Source organism: Pinus tabuliformis, chromosome 3_2 (genome assembly GCF_031772625.1).
Source record: "Pinus tabuliformis cultivar Carrire ecotype Pingquan chromosome 3_2, CPIR1, whole genome shotgun sequence".
In the NCBI taxonomy this organism is placed as follows: Eukaryota; Viridiplantae; Streptophyta; class Pinopsida; order Pinales; family Pinaceae; genus Pinus; species Pinus tabuliformis.
Genome location: NC_142302.1, coordinates 816,230,527 through 816,257,160, shown reverse-complemented (window position 1 = coordinate 816,257,160; position 26,634 = coordinate 816,230,527). Strand labels below are relative to the sequence as shown.

The 26,634-nt window shown below is 36.4% G+C and overlaps 1 pseudogene; it reads right to left on the bottom strand.

Annotated features, from left to right (window-relative positions):
* Window positions 1-4,754: 4,754 nt before the first annotated feature.
* LOC149183134 (F-box protein SKIP2 pseudogene) lies at window positions 4,755-25,236 on the bottom strand (annotated as a pseudogene).
* Window positions 25,237-26,634: the final 1,398 nt, after the last annotated feature.

The following is a 26,634-nucleotide window of genomic DNA, read 5'->3' as shown; positions in this document are numbered from 1 at the left end:
TTAACTAAGTTATTCATATTTATATGTAATTTCAATTTGAAAAAAACTAATTAAAGAATATAATTGAGAAAAGTTAAAAGGATGAATATTTAAATACGTTATTCATGTTCATATAGTAGGAGACTACTTTTTTAGTATGATATTTCGGTTGTTTTTCAATTAAAAGTGAAGAAAATTTTAATTTAAAAATTTCAAAGTTATTTAAAATTTTCAAAATATTAAAAAGTAAATTACACTTTTTTGATATATATATATAATTCTTAAAATATTTGAAATTATTTCTATATTAAAAATATAATTAAAAAATATATATTCACCCAGTATTAAAAAAAATAGATCGACACATAAAATTAGGCGTATACATTAATTAAAAAAAAAATGGAAACTGATGACGCGTGTCAACACCTGTAATAACAAAAAGAATGAAAAGGGCTCGTTTAGCAAATGGCCATTTTAAATAATTTAAGACTAAGAGGACAACGAAAAAGCTTCATTATTAAATTGTTTAACTTTTCGATGTTTTTCAACCTTATAGATTATAATGTGTTCTCTTTACATTTTAACACCAAAATAGTTTTCATTATTAATATTTTACTTACAATCGTTTTGTATTACAATGGTTTTATATTAGAGATGATGAAGAATAATAAATTTACTAAATTTAAAGTAAGAAAATATATATTTGAATGAGTGGAATTTAAAGCTATATATTAGGAAATTTATTATAATTTAGTTATTAAATTAATAATAGATAATTATAATTTATTATCATTATTCAATGAAAATTATTTAGGTCATTAACATATTTTTATATGTTTTACAAAGACCAACTTTTAACAAAATTGAAATAATTTTAGAGAATACTTCATACCATAAAATAAAACATATATATATATATATGAAAAATAGAAAGTTCGATAAAGTATGCATTCTTTTGTGCTTTTGCCAATAGTCCTTGATCTAAACTATTAAAATATGTGTACAAAAGTGAATAAAACTAGCAATTGCCCCGAAAAGGTGCCATAGGATTTTTAAATTGGAAAAAGTTGTAGTTTGGTTTCATAAGCATGGAAATAATTTTGATATATTAAATTTTAAATATAGAAACAAGCTATAGCGTGCCACTTTTGCCTCCTCTTTTATTGTAATGTGGCATTAGACATTCACAATGACAAACACAAAAGCACACATAATGAGGAATTTGTTCACATTTTATTGCACATTACGTTTTAAGAGTTTTGTAATTACTCAAAGAAAAAACATTCTCAAAAAGTGAATGAAGTTAGCTAGCCAATATCATCATGCATGTTCAGCTAAGTAGTTTTTCCTCTAAATTTCCACATTTTGTTTAAGGAACTTTCTTAGTGACATGTCAAGTTCAAAACAAGCATAAATTACTTGAAAACTGAGCCAAATATGCCATATTGTAGTTGAAAGATTTGCACATTTTGAAAAGGGAAGGTCATACAATCATCATCTAAAACTTAGGGCTGGATAAGATGTTAGTTATAACTAAAATCAAATTTACTACAAAAGCCTTAGACTGCCTTAACTCTCAATACAATTTTATGACATCTGTAGAAAAATGTTAAATGATTTTACAAAAATTATGAAAGAGTGCAAATGAAACAAGCACAAAACCTGTGACTGCTCTATTTTTTCCCACACAGACAAAAGACAAGAAGGGGCACCAACCAATCCAAATATTCACCTCTAAAAACATGAGACAATTTTATTTGAGTCAGGATCATCAAAATTTTCAAATAAGCCTTCAGACATCCTCACACCACAGAAGATGATCTTATTGTGCGTGCTTCAGTGGCATTCTTGTTTATGATGTCTATGATATCGGTGGTGAGAATGAACACAAGATTGTGGTGATTATTAACCATGAACCTATTGAAATGGAAACAGAGAACTCATTCCATTTGATTGATACTCATTCTAAGGAAGGAATCCCCTTTCATCTTATTAAAGACATTAAAAAGAATTCTTGCAGCTACAGTTTTGATTCCAGAGTTGACACAAGGGAAGGTGTCATCACCTTTGTGATGTATTTTTTAATTCCAAAATTGACACAAGGGAAGGTATACTCACTTATGTGATGCATATGACACATAGGAAAATATTTATAATAGAATTGATGCATAGCAAGCCAAGGAGAAGGAATTCTCTAAGGATTCTTGGTCACAAAAGAACCTAGAAGGTTTTCAATTCCCTCTTGATAACATTACAGATTGGGTTATTTTTTTGTGAACACAAGAGGAAAATATATTTGAACCTTCTCCAAGAAACTTAAAAATGGTATTAATACACTAATACTTTGTCCTTGTCTTGAGAAAGTTACCATCGATGATGAAAAATCCTACATTTGCAACACAATTGAATTTGACGCAATTAGACAACATATTATTAAGATCAAGGTTGATCCAAGCTTCGATCTTTGCCAAGCTACCTCATTTTTTTCCTTGTGAGTTTGTCCTTTCATATGAGGAAAGGGATGTCAGGGCACCAAAAACAGGATCCAAATAGTTCAGAGTACTTAAGAAATACTATAGTGGAAGCACTTTATGCCCAGATATGACTGAGGTATGAGGAAAGCTTCAAATTGTATTCGTTGTTGTTTCAATGTTATGCTATCTTCTATCTTAAATAATATGTTGGAGCTTTTGAAAAAACATCTCAGGCTAATGTAGAGATATACAAAATATTAGAAGAATGAAATATCTTTCATGAATTTTCTTAGATACTTCATTTCACATATCTTCCATACATAAATGTTAAATGAGAATTCCTAAGTTAAAAAGAGAAATTGATTTGATGTTGTACGTGGGAATTAAGGTTGTTCTTCTCAAATAGATTCTAAAAGTTATGGAGATAGGAATTTGTTGGTAGATTTTTCTGCTACCCAAGAGTTTGCATAGTTCTAGATTAGCATGTCTAGAATTTAGTGGTGGAGTTATTTTTCCCATAACTGATTCAAACAATACTTGCAGACGTGATGCCATTACAAATTTGCTACATAGAATTAAAAAGTGTCTATAAGTTGCTCCTTTTTTCACTTGGGGACCCAACGCTTTCAGAACCCAATATATTAAAATCAATCATTCCCTATACTTTGTTCAGATTTTAGAGGTGGTTTTATTTTGTGTGAGACAAATTTGTGGCTAAGAAACTACAATAAACCCACTATCTCAAACTTTTATACACAATAGCACAATTTAGTTCCCATTAAAATCTAGAAATGAACCTCTTCAGCTCAATTCAGTGACTATTAAAATCTATAAATGAACCTCTTCAATTGTAAAAATACGTATTTTCTCTTTAAACAACATGCAAATAAAGTTAAACACCATACAATGGTATTAAATGTCATGAAAAATATTAGGAATTATCTTGAAATTTGTTACAAAAATCCATTGAGATAAAATAAATCTTTTATCGAAAGTAAAAACAAAGGAAAAGAACTTTTGAACTCTAACCACACCTGTCAATGACCAACATCCGAGTACAATCAACTCGACAGCTAAAATTCTCCAAATATCTAGAATGCGTTGTTTGTTAGTACTGCATGTGCTCTGTTATGAATTTTGTACAATTCCCTTTAAGTTATTTAGTGTTTCTATGTAAAGATAGGCACATACTATATAAAGGGACATCAAGGGTCTATTTTGAATCTTTTATGTTTTAAATATCCAACATATATATGTCAAGATATGTATACATGAACAGTGGTGGGAGCTCTCTCTCTTTGAGGTCCTAAATTAATATATAATAACATTTTGTTTGATATTTAATAAACAATTGGCATTTAGTTCAATTATTCTAAAACAAAATAGGAAACAACGATAAATCAAATCATGATTAACTATAATAACAAAAATAAAGTAGTTTTTTCTATTTATTAAATCAAGACTTTAAACGCATTTAAACTATAATTCAGTTAGTCTACAATGAGTGTTGTTTGACATCAATTATTCCTGACAATCAACTTAAAAGGAAACCATTTTTAAACATCTTGAATGACAAAAGAACATTAATCATTTCGCTAATAATGCAGAGAGTAATTCTAACCTTGTGCATATTATATTATATATACGAAAGAAATTACAACAAATGACTTAATTAAACATTTGACAAAATCTAGAGATCTCCTTTCTTATTAGACTTAATACTTGTTTATTATTGTAACCAAGAAAGATTCATCTGAAAGTGTGGTTGGACATTGCACACATACGCATTGCAAATATATTGTTTCTATCATAAATGAAATCTCTTTTAGATATTATGTATGAATAATGCATATTGATTATTTTTCCAACATTGAACAAATTAATTCCATCATTTCACATATTTTGTTGCATTGCACTGAAATTACAACACATGACATAGTAAAGTATTTGATAGAATCTCAAGATGACAACCTAGAGATCTACTTTTTTTAAAAACTACCTACCTGTACAGTTGACAGAGATTTCATCTGAAATCCTGGCTATGCACATTTCCATTGCAAACAATTCAACTCAGTCCTTAAGATATTGTTCAATGGATAAAGGAACTAAATCCATGATGCATCGAAGAAGACAAAGACAAACATTGGATGTCCACAACACATAAGCGTTTTTTATTATTTGGAAGAACATGTTCTACAACCAAATAGACTAATTGCTTAGCACACAACAAAATATTAGTGCAAATACCCCATTGCAAACAATGTTTTCATGTTCCATAATTAGTATTACCTCATCTAATTGTCAATTCATATATCTACATCGTGCATCAAGAAACGCTATGCCAAAATATCCATGAGCATTAAAGCAATTCCAAGCCACAAGATTTCTTCCAACAAATAGAGAAAATTGTGCCTTGGCTATTGATGATTTCATGGTGGAAGGGGCACTAGCTTCAACGACACCAGCTTCTGAAGGTGGACTAACAATTGGATTAGACAATGACATAGTATCCAAGTTAACAACCAAAGATCCTCTATTGGACCCCAACTGATCTGCGCCCTCCCAATAAACCCCTTTTCATTTCTTCACCTTCACCTCCACCAATCTAGGACACCCCCTAACCAAGGACTCGATCTGATCATCCAAAATTAGACAACCCTTGATGCATAAATTTTTCAAAGAAAGACGTTTCACAACGATATTGGAGATCTTTGTATCCTCGATCGTCTCACTCCCACAAAGAGCCAACCTCTCCAATGCTTGACAAATGGAAGTCAGAGGAGTCAAGCTCATTGCAGTCAAATTCAAGCCAATCAACACCAACACCTACAAATTCAGACACTTTTCCCCATGGCAATAAGCCACTCATTACCTATTCGATTCGTTTTCTAACCATTTATGTTCAACTTCCTTAGATTTTTGCAGTTGTTGGCGTTCATGCACTCAAAAGTCTTCATCAGATGCAAGACCTCAAATCTCGCATGCCTCGAAATAACCATCAGGCCCTAATCACTTACCTGCACCCTCTCCATATGCACCTCAACCAATCCACTCAAATGAACAGGGATCACCTCAAGGAGTTTATCACAATCCCCTAAACATTGAAACAACTTGAGGGTATGCAGATTCTTCAATTCAACAATTAGGGCTCCAAAATACTGCATGTTGAAAAGTTTCTTTAGGAAAATACTCTTCAACTTCGCACACCCTAGGTCGATAACCTCGACACCCCCCTCAGCTAAACTCCTCAATCGCTTAACAAACAACTCCTCTATTTCTACACAATACTTGAGAATACCATTCATCCCCTTTGCCCCAAAAGTACAAGACCCACATGACACATTTTTCAAACCAGTACACAACTTAGCAAATTCATCAATACAGACATTAGTTAACTCCCTATAGGCCTTAAATTTCAACTTTTTAAGTCTCTTACAATGAATCCCATTTTTAATTAATCCCTCTTCTTTTATAATTACCATTCTACAATCACACCTGAGAGCGAGCTTGGTCACAAGATCAAACCTGTCGAGGAGGCCTTAGTTACAATCCACTAAGATAAAATAAATCTATTATTGTAAGGCCCTATCCTAGGGTCTTCTAACAGATCTGTAATCTCTAGGAATTAAATGCAATAAGAGGCAATAATTTACTTTCTTACAAGACATTTAAGCAATGATAATTTTACCATTTACATTTTAATCCCTACAACTTTATAGTGAACATTTCATTTCAATAACTTACATGAGTAATCTATGCATAGAGGAATACATGTACCGATGGCTCGATGGAGATGCACTTGAGCTGCTGCTCCTGCTGAGATGCTCCTCTCGACTACCAATTGGATTTACCTCCCAGCCAACTAGGAAATAATTCCTAGCCCAGGAAACCTCCACACGTTCCCTAGCCCTTGGAGCCCAAGTCCAACACTACAACAAATCCCTGTGATTAGCGTCCCTTTTTACTTGTTTTTTTTGCATTTAGAGCCCATTTTTGGTGCTATTTGCATCCATTTATCAAATATGGTGCAAAACTTGACACAAAATTTGCATCGAGTTTTGCACCAAATCTTACACCAAGTTTAGCACCAGTTATTGCAATAGGTTTTGCACCCAATTTTATGCCAAGTTTTGTGTCATTCTTTGCACCAGGTTTTGCATCAAGTTTGGCACCTAATTTTGTCTGACATACTTTTGCATCCTCATTTTCATCCAATTTTTGCACCTACACTTGCATCAACTTTTGCATTGACTTTTGCACCCTTTTTTGCATCCTTTTTAAAATCATTTTTTGCATCCATTTTTGCATCCCTTTTGCACCAAGTTTTACATCAAGTTTTGTGTCTAGTTTTGCATATAATTTTGCATCTACTTTTGTTGCATCCACTTTTCCATCTTGCTTTACATCCATATCTACATCCTCTTTTGCATCTATTATTGTGCCCACTATTGCATCTAATATTTTTGTGCCACAATTGGTGCCTATTTTGGCACCTCCTTCTGCACCCACTTTTGATTATAATTTTGCATCCACATTTGCATCCTCATTTCCGTCTAGGTTTTCATCAACTTTTACATCTATTTTTGCATCCCTTTTTGTATCCACTTTTGGATCAGGATTTGCATTGGGTTTTGTGTCTCGTTTTGCATCTACTTTTGCATCGACTTCTATTGCATCCACTTTTGCATACACTTTTGCATCCACTGTTGCACCCATTTTAAAGTCCAGTTTTGCATTCCTTTTTACATCTTTGTTTGCATCATAGTTTGATTCTTTTTTTGCATCTATCATTACATCCACTTTTGTTGTGCCACAATTTGCACCATGTTTTGCACTTACTGTTGTACCCACGTTTGCTTCCAATTTTGCATCCATGTTCACATCCTCTTTTGCATCAAATATTGCATCTCTTTTTGCATCCACTTTTGTGTCAGGTTTATGCATTGGGTTTTGCATCTCGTTTTGTATCTACTTTTGCATCTACTTCCATTGTATCCATTTTTTGCATCCAATTTTGTTTTGCATGTTGCATCAATGTTTGCTTCCACTTTTACATCCTTTTTTGCATCTTATTTTGCATATTTTTTTGTCTATTGTTACATCCACTTTTGTTGTGCCATATCTTGCGCCTACCATTGCAACCACATTTGCTTCCACTTTTGCATCCACATTTGCACCCTCTTTTGTGTTCAAGTTTGCATCGAATATTGTGTATGTTTTTTCATCCACTTTTGTTTCATCCATTTTTGCATCTAATTTTGTGTCCACTGTTGCACCCATGTTTGTGTCCATGTTTACATCCCTTTTTTCATCTTATTTTGTATCCATGTTTGTCTCTTTTTTGCATCTAAGTTTGTGTCCTTTTCTGCGTCTGTTGTTGCATCCACATTTGTTTCACCACAATTTGTGCCAAGTTTTACGCCTACCATTGGACCCATGTTTTCTTCCACTTTTGCATTCATGTTTGCATCCAAGTTTGCATTGACAACTGCATCTGCTTTTGCATCCACTTTTGTGTCAGGTTTTTCATGTTGTTGTGCATCTACTTATGTTGCATCCACTCTTCATCCAATTTTACTTCTATTGTTGCCCCCATTTCTGTGTTCACTTTTGCATCCCTTTTCCGACACTCATCATATTTTCTACATTGATGATATTCCTTATGGCATTGACAATTATGAACAATTGATGACAATGTCAATAATCTTGACAATGATGAAAATGAAGATGATGGCGATGACATGAATTGTGATTATGATGATAAAGACGATAGTGGTTACAATGACAATGATGATGATGGCAATTATTATGATGATGACGATGCTAATGACCTTGGCAAATCTTCCTAATTTTTAAATGTTGTCATTGTCTTAATCATAAGCATTATCTTTAGTGTCGTCATCCTTGCAATCATCATCATCATTATCATCATTTTCATCTAGGTCATCATAAAAAACAATAATGGCATGAATGATGATGATGTCCATGATGACGATTACAACAATGATGATAGAAATTACATTAATGATGATGATGGGGATGATAAAAAAGACAATGGTGATGATAACGGTGGTGATGATGATGATCATCGATCATCTCTCAAAAATAGAGTTGTTATTTCTCTTACGTATATCAATGTGTCCTAAACAACCCTTTTCTAGCACTGATCACATTTTCTGGGTTGATGATATTTCTCACAACATCTATAATTATGAACAATTGCAAACAATGTCCATAATGATGACGATGATGATGATGATGGAGCTGATGATGATGGCATGAATGGTGATTATGATGATGGATGATGGTGAGAAAGGGCACACTCCATCCATTGCAAGTCCTAACCTAATACTGCGAGGTTCATCTTTGAATTTTCTTGGCCATTTTTCCTCTATATGTTTCATTGCTTTGGAGTCCATAGGAATTCGCATGAATCCATCTTTACTCTTATTCTTTGCATGCTAATCCATCAATTGTACAAGAGATTTACAACGAAACATCCATTGTAATCTCGGAATAATTGGCATGTGTCGTAAAACCTTATTTGGAACTGTAGAACCTTGTACATCCGTATGATATCTTTTCTCCTTGCAAACAGGGAATTCTTCATTGTCTTTATAGTCATCTCTATATAAGATGCAATCATTTTTACATGCATGAATTTGCTTATATTCAATCCCCAACTTGACTAACAATTGACGCGCTTCTCTACAAGTTGATGGCAACACATTATCTTCAGGGAATATTTTATCCTTTAGAGCCCTGTAAGTTTTTTTTTCAAACCCACATGTTAGAAATGTCATTTATAACATTGTTTATATACCATAATGTAAAATCCACCTCAAATTAAATTAAATGAAGTTAGTACTTATATTCTAATTGAGGACACAAATTGACAGTGCAAAACTAGAAAAATAATTCAAATTACTTTAGTAAGGTAGTGAAGCTCTTGTCTGACCAACCAAATAATGACTTGAATTCCAATAATATTAATGTGCATGAAAGCTTGGATGTTCTACTTGCACCCGACTTGAACGCCACTGCCTTTGCTGCTTGCTTAATTGATTCATTGATGTTGATATCATCATAATCATGTTGGTGGTAATTTCCCTCTATATCAACATCATCATTATTATGCATAGGATCATCACCCTCATCATTGTTTCCATCCCCAAAGAAACTTGTGAGAATTTCGTTCAATCCTTCTTCATGCATTACATTTCCATCAACATCTCTACTCTAAGCAGTGGATGGCATGTCATCAGTGTATGCTAATTTCATCAATTCCTCAAATTTTTCACATGGTAGTGCTCTCTTCAATGCTTCTCTTCTTCTCCTAGTATGGTTTAAGGGATGAATTGGATCATCTCGTTGGTCTAGTTGGATCTTGATCATTAGTAGGTGTATCATCAACATCATTTACCTATAATTAAATGCAACCATTATTTAATGTTAGATAGCAATTATTATATAAAACATGGATCCATTTCAAAGATATACGCAATAAATTACACTATGGCAAAAAAACACTATGGCATTTCCAACCTAAGTCAATAATGACTAAAATAATTATTGCATAAATCAATAAATCCTAAAATGATGCCTAAGTGATCTATTCCTCCCAAAGAGATAGGATTAAAGTATAAATGTTACAACTATGGGCACTACAATGTAAACAACACATGTTCAAACCTTTACAGGGGTAGAGCCTCTATGCACACTGTGCATGAGGGAAGGTGTTTGATATCTTATAGTTGGTTTCCCTTCATCACCAAAGTGGATTAGGTTATGAGTGGATTGGCAAAGCAACCCTTATTTGTTCCTTTCAGTTTTTGGGAAATCTCAAGTTCAACTAGTGCTAGTAGATGGTTTCAAAGATGTTTCCTAGGGTTTTTCAACAAGGTCACTAGATCCCAATGCAACTTAGAGACTTCAAATTTGTTGAAAAGTAAAACCCCCACATAGCACCGAATAGATCATTAATGACTACCTAGAGAACTTAGACTAAATTAATCGTGGAAGTAAAAACAACAACCAAATTAATCATGAAAGTAAAAACTACAATTGAAAAAAAAACATACACTTGGTAATATACTAGAATTCATCCTCGCCCAATCCAAAGTTGATGAATAATATGTTAAATCTTTAAGTTGAGTGGACAATTTATAGCAAAATGGCCTAGCTCATGACAATGAAAGCATTTCACTTTCATCATGTCTTTCTTCTTACGTCCATGGAAAGAATCTAATTTGGAATGGGAAGATTTCCCTTTCCCCTTCTTTGCCTTAATTTCTAAGGCACCGTTCTCTTCATCATCAATCTTTGATGAAGAGCCATCCCTGGTGTTCCTCCTGATCTCCTCCTACATCAAATCTGATCATAGTTGTTCCCAATCTGGCAGCTTCTCTCGACCATTGACAAAGTCCTGATAACTATGCCAACTCTTTGGGAGTCCCAAAAGAGCAAGACTCACCATAGCATCCTTGGTAACCATGATTCCAACACTTCCAAGTTCATCACGACATTGAGTGAACATGGTCAAGTATTTTGGAATAGTCTTGCCTTTCTCCATTTTGATTTTTCGTAGTTTGTCCTTCAATCCAATTTCTTTTAGTCACTGTTGTTATGGTACAAGTCTGTCAATGCTTTCCACATAGCATATGGAGTTTCCTTACCATGGAGACTCGACACAGTGTGGTCTTGAACTCCCTCAAGGATTATCCACCTCGCCTTCGCCACACACTTCTTCCATTCAGCCAGATTCTGTGCATCCGATGTTGTTGGCTTAGGAATGTCTTGATCAATGAATTCAGTTAATCCATTATCCTCCAGAACAACCTCCATTGTGTCCCTCCAGGCTACATAATTTGAGCTTCCTTCCAAGGCATACTCAGGATGCAAATTGTAGAACGCCATCTATCGATCCTGAAGTATGTATTGCAAATTCGAATTTCACCAATAACCCAAAACTCAAAACTTCGAAATCTCCTCTAGTATATTTAATTCAACTTCGATACCATGTAGAATTTCTTGTAGATTCATAAGCTCATGCAATTTACTAAACCACAGGACAAGAATCTACTTCTACTTTCAACCAACGGAAGCCAATAGATTGATGAAAACAATATGAATGATATTTACAGCTCAGTAAATCATACAACTGATAGTACACTGTCCCTACACTCTAGTCTCAACTGGATCTTTCTCTGAACTGACATGCATGAGTTTCTCATGAGGGAATCTTCAGTTAACTGGAGTAACACTTGTGGATGCACTAGTGCACCAATTGACTGTTAGTCCTCTATTAGTTCCACAAATAGTTAGAATTAATTTAACTGACCATAACTCAGTAAACTGAGTTAATCTAATTACAACTCAAATAAACTCATCTTGGACCCCTAAAATTTAGGGATAACATATACATGACTATAGAAAGACTTCCAACTCGAAATTCCTAAGCTAATTAAGCTAATTACACTTAATTAACTATTTACAAGTTGCTCTGATAATAGAATTCGAATTTAATTCACATTTTAATTCAATGACGAATTAAACTGGAATTTCTTGTTGCCATTTCTCAACATGGCACAAGAAACAATGTTTTGTGATGATAAGTGATTGTCTTCCAAGTGATCGAGTTGATTGATATATATACATATCCAAGAGGGTCGAATAACTTCCTCTCATGCCAACTTGTTCAAGAAGGGTTGACTTGGTCTTGTGTTAATTCTTTGACTCAAAATAAAAATTCTTTTCTTTTTCTTTCAAAAGTCCAAATGGGACTTGACTCAAATACATTTCTATTGACTCAAAATATTTTTTTTTTGACTCTATAAGCATGAAGAACATGCTTTGACCAAAATGAAATAATAATAATGAATATAATAATAAATATCAATGATAAAAATTACATTTTATTGCATTATGAAGACCGACACTAGTTACATTTTTCAACACTCCCTCTAAACTAAGGAGATATTCATAATGACACAACAAAGTACTCTCAAGTTGAAATATTCATATAAGAAAGGATCTGGCTTGATAAGCATCAATGATGATTTACATCATCATAGCCAGCATTGTCAAAATAGCAAGGCCTTGACTAACAAGTTCTATCTCTCCATTAGATCATAGCATAATGTTGGGAGGCATAAATTTGGATACCACTGCCTCTCTAGGCACTTACCCCACCAGGTTGTTCACCGGGTATGTCCTCACATTACCTTTCCTAATCCACTATTATAATACTTGACACTAAGAAATGTCGATCCTCATGAGTATTCTTATCTTGGATTAATGTACTTGGCTTATGGTGGTTATTCTTAGTCAAAGTACAAACTCTCAAAGAATATCGGTCCCAAATGTTTATCCAATTCACCATTCTCCCTACTGGTGTCTTTACTAGGCTTACGACTATTAGTCCTGGCCATAGTACATGACACATGGATAATATGGTGTCCACCCTCACTCCCTCTCAACCAGGGAGGAGACATCCACAAGCATAAGATTTTCTCAAGAATACCCATCCTTTTCATAGAAAATAACATCATTAATTCATTTTTATCACATGACACCTTTATGATTAAGAATTCATAGATTTGTGGCAAAATATTTTCCCTTTTTCCATTTGTGATGAAAGAAAAGCAAAAAGTGAAAGCCAAAATCATGAAAGATACACTAGAATGTGTTGAGATTGCAACAAGATGATGGAGCTTAGTGAAAAGAGTCGCCTTCACTAAGTGGGCCCGCAGGCTATTTTTGGCGCAAGTCTATTTTTAGACTATGTCTATTTTTAGACATATGGATCATGTCTATGGATTGCAGGTTGCTGTTTATGGATGATTGGTCAAGTTGGGAAAAATAGATGGACTTCTATTTTTGATGAAAGTGTGAGTGATCACAGTGTGAGTGATCAAAGTCTATTTTTAGACTGGCTGTCAAAAATAGAAAAGTCAAATATTATTATCTCATAATAATATTTGGACTATAAACTTGATCTTATTCTCTTGGAGCACTTCAGTTTGAGCTACAGAGGTGGCACATGCAGCTGTCAGAAGGAAATACGCTTTTCTTATGAGTCAGTTGAGTTGTTGCATGCATGACTTCAGTTAGAACTCAATCAGTTGAGTTTGGTGGAGTTGATTGTGGAGTTGATGGAGTTGTGTTCAGTTTAGCTTTGTTAAACTGGTTGTATTTAGTCTAACTGGCAAATAGACTAGAGATGAGTTGGGTGAATTAGTTATTAATTAATTCACAAGTTATTAACTCATAATACAACTAATGAATACATCAGTTAACTCAGTTGCATGTCAGTGCATGTTTAGTTCAACAGGGACAGGTGGTAGAGAATCAGATTGCTATCAGTTGTGACTATAGTTGTGCACCAGATCTTGCACAATCAAGGGATTGAGTATGCCAATGAGTTTGCTCATGTATTTTGCCCACATTATAGCTTGTGCTCACGTCCAACAAAGTGTGAGTGACTATTTGCAGGTGAAAAACGAGTTTGGTGAGCCATTCTCATCAGTCCTTGAGCAGGTATTGAGCAGTGGAGGCAGGCAAGCAGTGGAAGAGATTTGGAGATCAGATCTGAGCTGTATTGTGTGTAACAGAGGTGGAGATACTTGTGAGAAGTATTATGCTGTGTAATGTTACATGACTCAATCATTAATATACAGATACTTGGGGTTTTTAGCGAGATGCTTTCCCCGGGATACATACTGTGTTAATGTGTGAATGCTCTTGATGTTTTATTGTTATTGATGCTGCTATATTGATGATCAACGTAGAGGAGCTTATGTATTGTGTATGTTTTCCGCAATAGTACATGATCAGGATAATCTCCATTGAATATGTGTTAAATTATTCAAAATTTCTACATGGTATCGGAGCGAGCTAGATAATTGTAGAAAAAGTTTCTACATGGTATCAGAGCTGTTGATCATCAGATCTACTATTCAGGAAGTGTTTACATTCTATTTCTCTAGGCAGAGCCTGTAATCGGGCCAGGTAGCCTCTGGATTCATCCTTCCTTTGGAAGGTGAAATATCTGGTAAAAGCCCATACAGTCAATCTCTGTACGAGAAATATTTTGTTCTCACGAATCTTAGATCCGAGGCAGTTGAGTTGGTTGTTGGTGGAATTCGAATTTGCAGCAGTGTTTTCTTGGTGACAACGCAACAATGTCTTTCAACGGATTGTGATTGGAGTATGCTCTTGAGGGCAGCTCAAACTATATTGCATGGAAGGACAGGATGGAGGCAGTATTGGATGATAACGGGCTGAAGGAGTTCATAGATACGGATATCCCAAAGCCTACTGATGCTGCTGAGGCGAAAGTTTGGCAAAAGAAGACCGCAAAATGTCGAAGGATTCTGTTGGAGGGCGTGAAGGATCACATTGTGTCCAGCCTCCATGGAAAGGCTACTCCATATTTGATGTGGAAATCATTAACAAAATTATTCCAAAGCAAGAGCGATCAGAGGAAGCTGGCGCTCAAAGATAAACTCAGAAACATCAAATGCGAGAAGGGTGACAGTATTCCCAAGTATCTCACGATGTTCACTCAGTGTCGAGATGAGCTGGGAAGTGTGGGGGTTACTGTCGATGATGAGGACTTGGTGAGCTTGGCTCTCCTTGGTCTTCCGAAGAGTTGGCATTCCTATCAGGACTCTGTCAATGGTCGAGGGAAGTTGCCAGGATGGGAAAGACTATGGTCAGATCTTGTGCATGAGGAGATCAGGCGGAGTACCAGGGACAGATCTTCGTCAAAGGGAGCTGATGAAGAGAATTGTGCTTTGGCTGCCAAAGCAAAGAAAGGGAAGAGAAAGAAAGCTTCTCAATCTGGTGCGAAAGGCAAGAAGCAAGATATGTCCAAGGTGAAGTGTTTTCACTGTCACCAGCACGGACACTATGCCACAAATTGTCTGCAGAAGAAGAAGAACAAGCAAGCTGCTAGATCTGCAGGGGGAGAGGCCTTAGCTTCTCAGTTTGAGCTTGATTTTTCATTGATCGCATGCTTGGTTTCAAGTGTGATGGGATCAGTGTGGTTCTTGGACAGTGGTGCGTCTTTTCACATGATGGGAGATAGAGATTTGTTCTCTGATCTGGAGGACAAAGATCTTGGAGTGCACATCGAGATGGGCGATGATGGTAGATACAGTGCGACTGGTATCGGTACCATTTCCTTTGAGAGGGAGTCTGGTAAACCATTTGTATTGAAGGAAGTCATGCATGTTCCAGGATTGAAGAAGAATCTCATATCAGTGGCGATGTTAGAAGACAAGGGGTATGATGTTGTTTTCAGCGAGGGAAAGGCCTTCCTGCACAGCAAGACAACTGGTGAGACCCGGAAGATAGGGGTTCGAGTGAGGAACCTTTATCAGTTGCATGTAGATGGATGCGCAGCAATGGCAGGCAAGGCAGAAGGATTGGTGAGCCGGGATGATGGCGAGTTGTGGCACAGGAGATTGGGTCACCTTCACCGTGGAGCCTTGAAGATACTGCAGCAGATCACTACAGGGCTTCCTAAAGGCACACTTGCGCAGTCAGATCAGTGCAAGGGGTGTACTTTGGGGAAGTTTGTGAAAGCCACCTTTCACAAGAAGGATAGTCGCGCCACGACGATCCTTGAGAGAATTCACACAGACGTGTGTGGACCTTTCTCAGTTACTTCGACAGCAAAACACAGGTATTATGTGATTTTTGTTGATGATTTCTCTCGTAAGTGCTAGATCTTCTTCATGCAGAAGAAGAGCGAGACATATTCAAAGTTCTGTGAATTCAAAGCACTGGTCGAGAAGGAGTCGGGGAAGAAGGTGAAGGCTCTTAGTAGCGATAATGGTGGTGAATACATCTCGGACGAGTTCAAGGATTTCTGCAAGACAGAAGGGATTCGTAGAGAGCTCATAGCTCCCCATAACCCATAGCAGAACGGGGTAGCTGAGCAGAAGAACAGAACGATTGTGGGTGCTGCACGAGCAATGTTGCATGATTAGGGCCTACCCCTTCACTTGTGGGCGGAAGCATGCAATACAGCAGTTTATGTGCAGAACTGTTGTCCTCATAGGATACTTGGCATGAGTACACCTGAGGAGACTTATTCTGGTAAGAAGCCTGATATTTCTCATTTGAGGATTTTTGGTGCTAACGTTTACATGCATGTGACGAAGGATGCCAGGAAGAAGTTGGAGCCGACCGCAGAGGTTGGGATATTTGTGGCGTACACTGATACGCCCCACAACTATCGTGTGTATTTGCCAGACAGTGGTAAAACTGTTGTGCGATGGGATATAAAATTTCAGGAGGAGAAAGCCATGAAGTGTTCGCTTGAGAGGGAGCTACACTTGCATGCAGATGAGGAGCTATTAGTTCCTAAGGATGAGCTTCAGGACGTGGATCAGTCACAGGACGAGGTTCATGGAGTGGAAGAGACCACTCATGCAGCGCCAACCATCAGAGGGCGAAAGCGCTTGATAGAAGCTGAGCGACTGGCTCAAGATGCAGAGAAAGTTGTAGGACCACCTACAGCCCAACGTAGGCAGAGACAGTCACCTGATCGGTACACTGGATACATGGCTCTTATGAGCAAGTGTGTTGTGACTGAGCCATCCTCTTTCGAGGAAGCTGTGGAGGATCCCGCATGGGTAGACGCCATGGTGGAAGAGTATGATTCTATTGTCAGAAACAATGCATGGGAGATTGTTCCTAGACCGGAAGGGAAATCAGTGGTGGGTTCGAGATGGATCTACAAAGTTAAGCAGGCAGCTGACGGGAGTGTGGAGAAGTACAAGGCAAGATTTGTTGCCTGAGGCTTTTCACAGATTGAGGGGATCGATTATGAGGAGACCTTTGCACCTGTTGCAAGGTATTCTTCCATACGGATGATTCTTGCTCTCTCAGCGCAGATGGGATGGCACATTCATCAGATGGATGTGAAGACTGCGTTCCTCAACGGAGTCATTGAGGAGGAGGTGTACATTGAGCAACCCGAAGGCTTTGAAGAGAGCGCTGTATGGGTTGAAGCAAGCACCACGTGCTTGGTACACACGGATAGACAGCTATTTCACAGGACTTGGATTCTCCAAGAGCGAGGCGGATCCGAACCTATACCAAATTGTGGTGGAGGGTAAGTTGCTTATCATTGTAATGTATGTTGATGATTTGATTCTAATGGGTGATGAGCTGTTGATACTGTCATGCAAGAAGGATCTTGCTACAGAGTTTGAGATGAAGGATTTGGGCCTCCTTCACTATTTCCTGGGATTGGAGATATGGCAACGCAGTGGTGGACTGTTTGTTTCTCAGGGCAAGTATTGTCGGGAGATACTGGAGAAGTTCAACATGCATGGCTGCAAGCCTGTTGATACTCCTCTTCCTAGAGGTTGGAGGAAGGAGGATGCCACTTCGGGAGAAGAAGTGGATGCCACTGTTTATCGACAGTTGGTGGGGTCGCTGATGTATTTGGTCAATACATGACCTGATATATGCTATGAAGTTAACCAGCTTTCACAAGCTATGGTTAAGCCTACCAAGCTCTTCTGGAAGGCGGGCAAGCATGTATTGCGCTACTTGAGAGGCACATCGGGATATGGTTTGTGGTACAGACAGGAGGATGAGGTGAAGCTATGTGGCTTCACGAATGCAGATTGGGCAGGGAGCCCAACAGACAGAAAGAGCACATCAGGAGGGGTCTTCAGTATTGGATCGACAACAGTTTCTTGGTACAGCAGGAAACAGAGATCCGTGGCACTCAGTTCAGCGGAGGCCGAGTATATGGCAGCAAGTTTGGCTGCATGCGAGGCTATATGGATGAGGAAGATCCTAGTTGGTTTGTTCGGTTCTCATTTGGATCCTACTGTGATTTACTGTGATAACCAGAGTTGCATTAAACTCTCAGCTAATCCTGTATTTCATGATAGATATAAACATATTGACATCAGGTACCATCATATCAGAGATTGTGTGCAGTGGAGGATCATGTTACTTTCGTACATTCCAACGGAGGATCAGGATGCTGATATTTTGACGAAGGCTCTCACAAGGAGCAAATTCGAGTACCACCGAGGCAGGATAGGGGTTGCTGATAATCCATATCTTGTCGAGAGGGAGTGTTGAGATTGCAACAAGATGATGGAGCTTATTGAAAAGAGTCGCCTTCACTAAGTGGGCCCGCAGGCTATTTTTGGCGCAAGTCTATTTTTAGACTATGTCTATTTGTAGACATATGGATCATGTCTATGGATTGCAGGTTGTTGTTTATGGATGATTGGTCAAGTTGGGAAAAATAGATGGACTTCTATTTTTGATGAAAGTGTGAGTGATCACAGTGTGAGTGATCAAAGTCTATTTTTAGACTGGCTGTCAAAAATAGAAAAGTCAAATATTATTATCTCATAATAATATTTGGACTATAAACTTGATCTTATTCTCTTGGAGCACTTCAGTTTGAGCTACAGAGGTGGCACATGCAGCTGTCAGAAGGAAATACGCTTTTCTTATGAGTCAGTTGAGTTGTTGCATGCATGACTTCAGTTAGAACTCAATCAGTTGAGTTTGGTGGAGTTGATTGTGGAGTTGATGGAGTTGTGTTCAATTTAGCTTTGTTAAACTGGTTGTATTTAGTCTAACTGGCAAATAGACTAGAGATGAGTTGGGTGAATTAGTTATTAATTAATTCACAAGTTATTAACTCATAATACAACTAATGAATACATCAGTTAACTCAGTTGCATGTCAGTGCATGTTTAGTTCAACAGGGACAGGTGGTAGAGAATCAGATTGCTATCAGTTGTGACTATAGTTGTGCACCAGATCTTGCACAATCAAGGGATTGAGTATGCCAATGAGTTTGCTCACGTATTTTGCCCACATTATAGCTTGTGCTCACGTCCAACAAAGTGTGAGTGACTATTTGCAGGTGAAAAACGAGTTTGGTGAGCCATTCTCATCAGTCCTTGAGCAGGTATTGAGCAGTGGAGGCAGGCAAGCAGTGGAAGAGATTTGGAGATCAGATCTGAGCTGTATTATGTGTAACAGAGGTGGAGATACTTGTGAGAAGTATTATTTTGTGTAATGTTACATGACTCAATCATTAATATACAGATAGTTGGGGTTTTTAGCGAGATGCTTTCCCCGGGATACATACTGTGTTAATGTGTGAATGCTCTTGATGTTTTATTGTTATTGATGCTGCTATATTGATGATCAACGTAGAGGAGCTTATGTATTGTGTATGTTTTCTGCAATAGTACATGATCAGGATAATCTCCATTGAATATGTGTTAAATTATTCAAAATTTCTACAGAATGATGTATCTAAGTCTAAACTCTAAGGTTGAAGTGGAAATTCATGTAAATGTTATATCTATGAGTTATGCCAAACTGATGAAAACCTCATTCCCTAAGTCCTATATATAAGAAAAAGAAAAAGAAAGGAAAATAAGGCCCAATGAATGGTAACTCATGTATTCACTCCCTCTTTGACAAACATTTGAATATACACTCCTAGTCACACTTGATCACATGTTTGTGATGATTAAATCATGAAGCCCTCTTTTCCCCTTTCATTTTCACTTGATCATTTAAGCACCTAATTGAGGATGTAGGGAATGTTTGTTGCCGAAGGGTTTCATGTCTACTCTTGGTTTACTTATGTCACACTACGGTCAATTTATTTGATGGAGTGAAATACTTAAGTTTGTGGAGTTATTAGAACAATTTATTAAGTTAGTCACTACACACACATGTATTACATCTCATTTTATCCACATGTGTGCGTTGGAGACTCATTGCTTTAGCTCTTTAATGCAGACTACTTTAGGGATTTGATGACATAACGTACAAAATCTCTTGGTAAAGATTCTGATTTGTCCTTTATTTTCCTCGAGAGACTTGATAATATTTAAGTCACTCCTAATAATCCATGGATATGGGGAGTATAACTTACTTGTGCTAGCAATAGAATTGAGAAATAGAGGTTTTCCTTTTGTGATATTGGAGCATAGACATTGGATACATGGCAGTAGTCTTCGATGTCAATTAACTAAAATTGTATTATCATAATGTGAAAAGAGGTAAACATATTAATAACCTTGATGTCCTGATCATTCCAAATAATAGCCATTCCACCCAAGTATCACTAATCATCAATCACTACTACTTGGAAATTCCTCCCCCATTTGCTAATTATGTGAGGTAGAAACTCACTTAATATTTTTGTTTCTTGTATCAACATTATTGATGGGTGCTCTAAGTACCATTTTCCTTTCAGGAATCTTTGTTTTCCTTTACTATTGAGTCCCCTCATGTTCCATGACACTATTTTCATGGAGAATTTACACACAAAGAAGGTATAATGTGACTAAAAAAAACATGTTTCAAGATTTAAGTTCTTGGACAATACCACTTCGTGACTCCTATATTTCCTTAACCTAGGACTGAATGGTGAACTTGATGGCCTTAAGGGAAATTGACCAATGAAAATCTCAAAAAGAGGTGATTTTTGACTTTATCACATACAAGTTAGTATACTAAAAAAAATATCCATAACAATTTCATCAAGAAATGAATCATTACATTAAAAGACAATCTATAAACCTTTTGGCAACTTTTTGCTAAACCATGCTCAAAACCAACATATTTAATATTAATATTTAACAATAATATGGACAATAACATTTTTTCATAAATTGAATAACATGTTATCAAGCCTAAGAAATGTCACTAAAAAGCATGCAACTAATGGGAGTGACCACTCAAGGCCACCATAAGACAATTAATCTATTAAGACCAAGATTAATGGGGACAAAGATGTTCAAAGGACAATGGCAAACTCATTTTAACTTTCTTGTTTTATTAGGTGCAAGTTGAACATCTCAAGATAAAATGAAGAGCATAATGAATTTTATTGCATTAAGAAAACCCAAGCACATTCTATAACTTAGCAAGGAAAAGCTATATAATACCCATCTCAATGACACAACACATGGCATTAAGTTATTTTTTATATATTATTTAAACTTTTATCATAAAATCACAAACTAGCATGAATGGAATATTTAAAATCCATTTTTATAAAAACTAAATATATTTTTTAGAAAATAAAAAAAATACTAAAACTAAACATATATTAAAAAAAAAACTAAATCATAAGCAAATAATTATTTTTTAATTAAAAATATTTTTTTAGAATTCTTTTGCACACATCCCTCTATTCCAAAAAGCGGATAATAATAGAAATAAAGATGGAACAAAAATGGATTTTTATAAAAACTAAATATATTTTTTTAGAAAATAAAAAAATACTAAAACTAAACATATATTAAAAAAAAAAAAAAAACTAAATCATAAGAAAATAATTATTTTTTTAATTAAAAATATTTTTTTAGAATTCTTTTGCACACGTCCCTCTATTCCAAAAAGCGGATAATAATAGAAATAAAGATGGAACAAAAATCTTCCTTTTTCTTGGTAAGGGTTTCCCACCATTCATTCCACTCACAGACATGCATTTTCACATTATGGAAGGGAGAGGAATTATGCATTTTCACATTATGTAAGGGAAAGGAATTTTCCACTTGGACTGGACACTGCAAGATCCAAACAAACCACTTTGATTCAACACATGCAGGTCTAGGTTTGGGTTTGGGTTTGGCCAACCCAATGAAATCCTAAAACATCAATTCCAAGTGCAATCAGCAGAAACTTTTTGAATTCACAGAACTTCTCTCGCCCGATTTTTTTCTTGGATTCATATTTTGAAGCATTTTTGGATTTTTCTCCAGATGATCTTTCCATAGTTCATGCTAAATGTGAGTATTCATCTAGCTCTTTCTTATACATTTTTTTTAATTGTATTAAATTTAAAGCATTTCGAGTTCTTCTCTTTTGACAATGCATGCAAATCAGGTTATCTCTTAGCTTTTATTTTTTTGGATGGTACAAGCTCTCGTAACAATAAAATCTTAGGGTTATTATTTGGTAGATGGAGAAGACAGAGCTATATATCATATGTCTAAGAGCTTAGGTTGTTGATTCCTCAATGATGCTATTGAAGAAGCCATTCAATTGTAGCTCAATAGGGGCAGTCCTTATTTTATTTTCTTTGACATCTCTTCCAGCAATGATGTTTGTGGTAAACAAAACAATCAGGTTTCACTCGAGGGCTCATTCTCTGAATTTCGCTATCTTATCCTTGAACCTTGTGATACTACTCTTACACAAAAAGATAGTTGAAATGCAAGCAGAATAAACCATTGAATCATGGTCTTTTTGGTGAGGACATTAATGGAGCCAATGACAATTATCTAGATGAAGAACAATTATAAAAAAATGAAGAATATGATTGTCCTGTCAACTCTCTAGAATGGAAAACCCTTAACTTACAGTTTGGACAGAGAAAGGGTAAAGTTTGCTTTGTGGACTTCAATGATTGTCCTATTTTTTATAACCACCATGATGCCACCATTGATAAAATATGGATGGGTAAGGAAACATTTATTGTTGTTTGCAATCAGTTTCTACATCCAGAATGGATACATCTCATCTAATTGTAATAAATATTTATTAGCAATTGGGCCACTAGTAAACATGTCTCCTTAATCATTTTCCCTAGAATCAGTCATGTGATCAATTGGGAATTTATTGAGACTTTTCCATTTGAAATAAGTAATTATGATGGACGTTACAGAGGCTTTGGAACCATAGTCTCCTAAAGATCAACTTGAGGGACATCGAGTGTATTAGGTATGATGTGTGTTTGCATCCAAAACATGGAGGAAGCAAATGAACACGGAAGAAAAGTAGCATGCAAAAATTACATACACAATTCATGGCTTGTACTTTTCCTTGTGAAAAGACACATAACCATCTATAATTCACCAACATGGAAACTCTGTGGAAACTAAACTCTGATCTCTGTTCTTATTCTTGTACAGAGATGTTGATCTTCAAAATGGCTACAAAGCCTCTATCTTTAGCATAGCTTGCACATATCAACCAACTAAAACAGCATAGCTTGCACACATCAACCAACTAAAACACAATAGTAATCAGACTGATAAAAGAAACCAAAGCTCTGTAACAATCTGTCACTGAGGACTCTGTTTTCTGTGAAACTCCTCTGCATGTGGATATCCAACTAAATTGAATCACTCCAAATGTGAAAAATTGAGACACATCATGATTCACTGTGTGTTCAATTCTTATTGTATAGTGTTTGTTTTCAAACCCAAGGCAAATACATGACATAGCTACTATCATTGGTGGTTAAACCCAATACTCGCAATACTCATCTATGTAATTTCTTCTGCTCACTCCATGTGGCACTCCAGATTCAATTATTGAGTTGTTACATAAACCAATCCCTCACCTCATCAGTCCACCAACAAAACTCTGAATCAATATTGCTGTAGATTCAACTAGTGCATTGGATTGATGGTTTGTTCAAATCTTCAATGCACTCAACATAAGATGTATCGCATGCCAACTCTTTATAGCCTCAACAACTCATAAAAATAAGAAACCAATCTAGCATTGATATGTTAAACCATCACCTGGAATTATGCATTTCCCTTGCAATGAGTAAGAACGGGAACGATGTGGCTGTAAGACAGGGTTCCCAAACATGATATGTTCTCATTTATAATTCAACTCAGCAATAATAAAAGACAACAATGCTTCCAACAATGCTTTACGTTGGCTATTGTTATCACTCTGTAGTTTAGACTAGGTTGTGTTAGTTAATCTCTAGAACCATTTCAAACCACTTTAGGGTTGGGAGCTAATGTTGGAAGTTTGACAATGAATCATGTAAATTTGGGTAAAAATGTAACTGGTTAGTTTTATACTGAAATAGCAGTTATGTAACGGAGGAGGCTTGTATAAAACTAGTGAATGCCCGAGAAATGTAATCGTGGAGAATCATTGTTGAATTAATAGAGATTCCAATCCCTTGCCCCGTGGATGTTTCCTTGACACCCTGTCAAGGTTTTACCACGTAAATCCTGTGTATTTACTTGTGTGTCAATTCAGTTTTCAAATCTGTTATATGCTTTTCTTGGTCAATATATAACTAAATTGTTTTTCCTTCTTTACTCATTCACCTATTCGAAATACAATTGGTATCAGAGCTTTTGAGTTTTTTGAAGAGCAGGAATCTGGAATGGGAGGCCAGTGTCCACCTGCGTGAGTAGAGCATCCATCTGCGTGTGTGGAGGAGGCCCTATATTGTTACGTGCCGCCAGAGTAGATTTCCACAGTTGTGAAGGCTCTGCGTGTGCATGAAGGAGAGGCTCACTTGCGTGGTGAAGCCCATTTGCCTGCGTGAAGGCAAGGAGGAGACGTTGGTGAAATTTTGAAGCAAAGGTTCATTACGCTACGTGAACTACCTTCATCTAGGCGTGAAGAGGAAGTTGCCAAACCTTTGGTGAAGGGCTGCGTTGACTGCAGCGTGAGGATGAAAAAGAGTTTGGAACAAGGGTTACGTTGACTGCAGGGTGAGGACAAAGAAGAGTCTGGAACGACGTGAAGAGGAAGCTGCCAAACCTTTGGTGAAGGGCTGCATTGACTGTAGCGTCGTGAACTTGTTGCCTGCATGGAAGAGCCATCGAACTAAGTAGAGCCTACATGTGTGAGGGCAAGAGCCGTTGTCCAGCGAAGAGGAAGGCGCTATCCCTACATGATGCTTGCGTGGAAGAGCCAGATCTGCGTGAGAGGAGGACCGTGATCTTTGCATGCTAGAACGCCTGAGAAAGTCTGCCGCAAATGTTGTCCCTGCTGCCATTATTAACATTAGACGCTGTCATGAATCCTGGTATTTTTCGAAAGAAATTTTTGTCTCAGAAATTTTTTTTCTAGAAAGTTGTGAAAATAAATATTTGTGTAAATTGAAGAATTTCTGGAAATAAAAGGGTGGATGTGTGTAAATTGAAGAAAAGGAAAGAAGTATTTTTAAAGGGTTTTTTCTATTTAAATTGAAAAAAAAATTTCTTGGAGAAATAAGGAAAGATAAAAACTAGTTGAAGAAAAAAAGACAAAGGTTGTTTTTTTTTTAATTGAAGGAAAGGAAAAATGCTTTTTTAAAGGGTTTTTTTTTTTTTAATTAAAAAGAAAACTTTCTTGGAGAAATAAGGAAAGATAAACACTAGTTGAAAGACTGAAGATTGAAACCCTAGAAAAATGGCCAAGATGTCGAATGCAAAATTCGAGGTGGAGGAATTCACCGGAAAAAGAAATTTTCCTCTTTGGAAACTGAAGGTTAGGGATCTGCTTGTGCAACAAGGGTTGCACAAGGCATTGGATGGGGCAACTAAGAAACCTGCAACCATGACTACTTCAGACTAGGAGGACTTGGATGCCTGAGCTCTCAGTACCATCTGGTTATGCCTGGCGGATGAAGTTCTCTTCAATATTGTTAAAGAGACTACAGCTTTAGGATTGTGGGAAAAACTGGAAAAACTCTATATGACAAAGTCATTAACCAACATAATTTATCTGAAAAGACAGTTGTACAGTCTTTGAATGAAAGAAGGTTCAAAAGTTGCAGAACATTTGAATGTTTTTAATACACTTATATGTCAATTAATAGATATGGAAGTTAAAATTCAGGAAGAAGATAAAGCCATAACCTTTCTGTGTTCTCTGCCCGAATCATGGGATCACTTCATAACTTCAATCAGCTTGAGCACTGCTGATTCTTTGAAGTTTGAATCAGTCGTGGGAGCTCTCTTGTCTGAAGAAGTACGAAGGAAATCCAGTATTGAAATAGCTGCATCAAAAGCCATGGTAGCAAGAGGACGCTCAAAGGAAATAGGAGAATAACCAAGGGGGTCTTCTAGATCTAAATCGAAGGGAAAGAAGTGTAAGGCAAAATGTTGGCACTGCAACAAAATTGGAAACTTGAAGAAACACTGTTGGAAACGAAAAGAAACCGATAACCCGAAGAAGGAAGCGAATCAGGTCGATTCAGGTATGACAGACAAAGTTTTATCTGCTGAAGAATTATGTATGATAGATGAAACTTCACCTGAATGTAATGTCTCTCATGGTTTAGAAAGCTGGCTGTTAGACTCTGGTGCTTCTCATCACATGTGCCCACATAGAAATTGGTTTACTTCGTATGAAAATGTAAACGGTAGTTCTGTGTTTATGGGTAATAATGTGTCATGTCAGACTGTTGGGA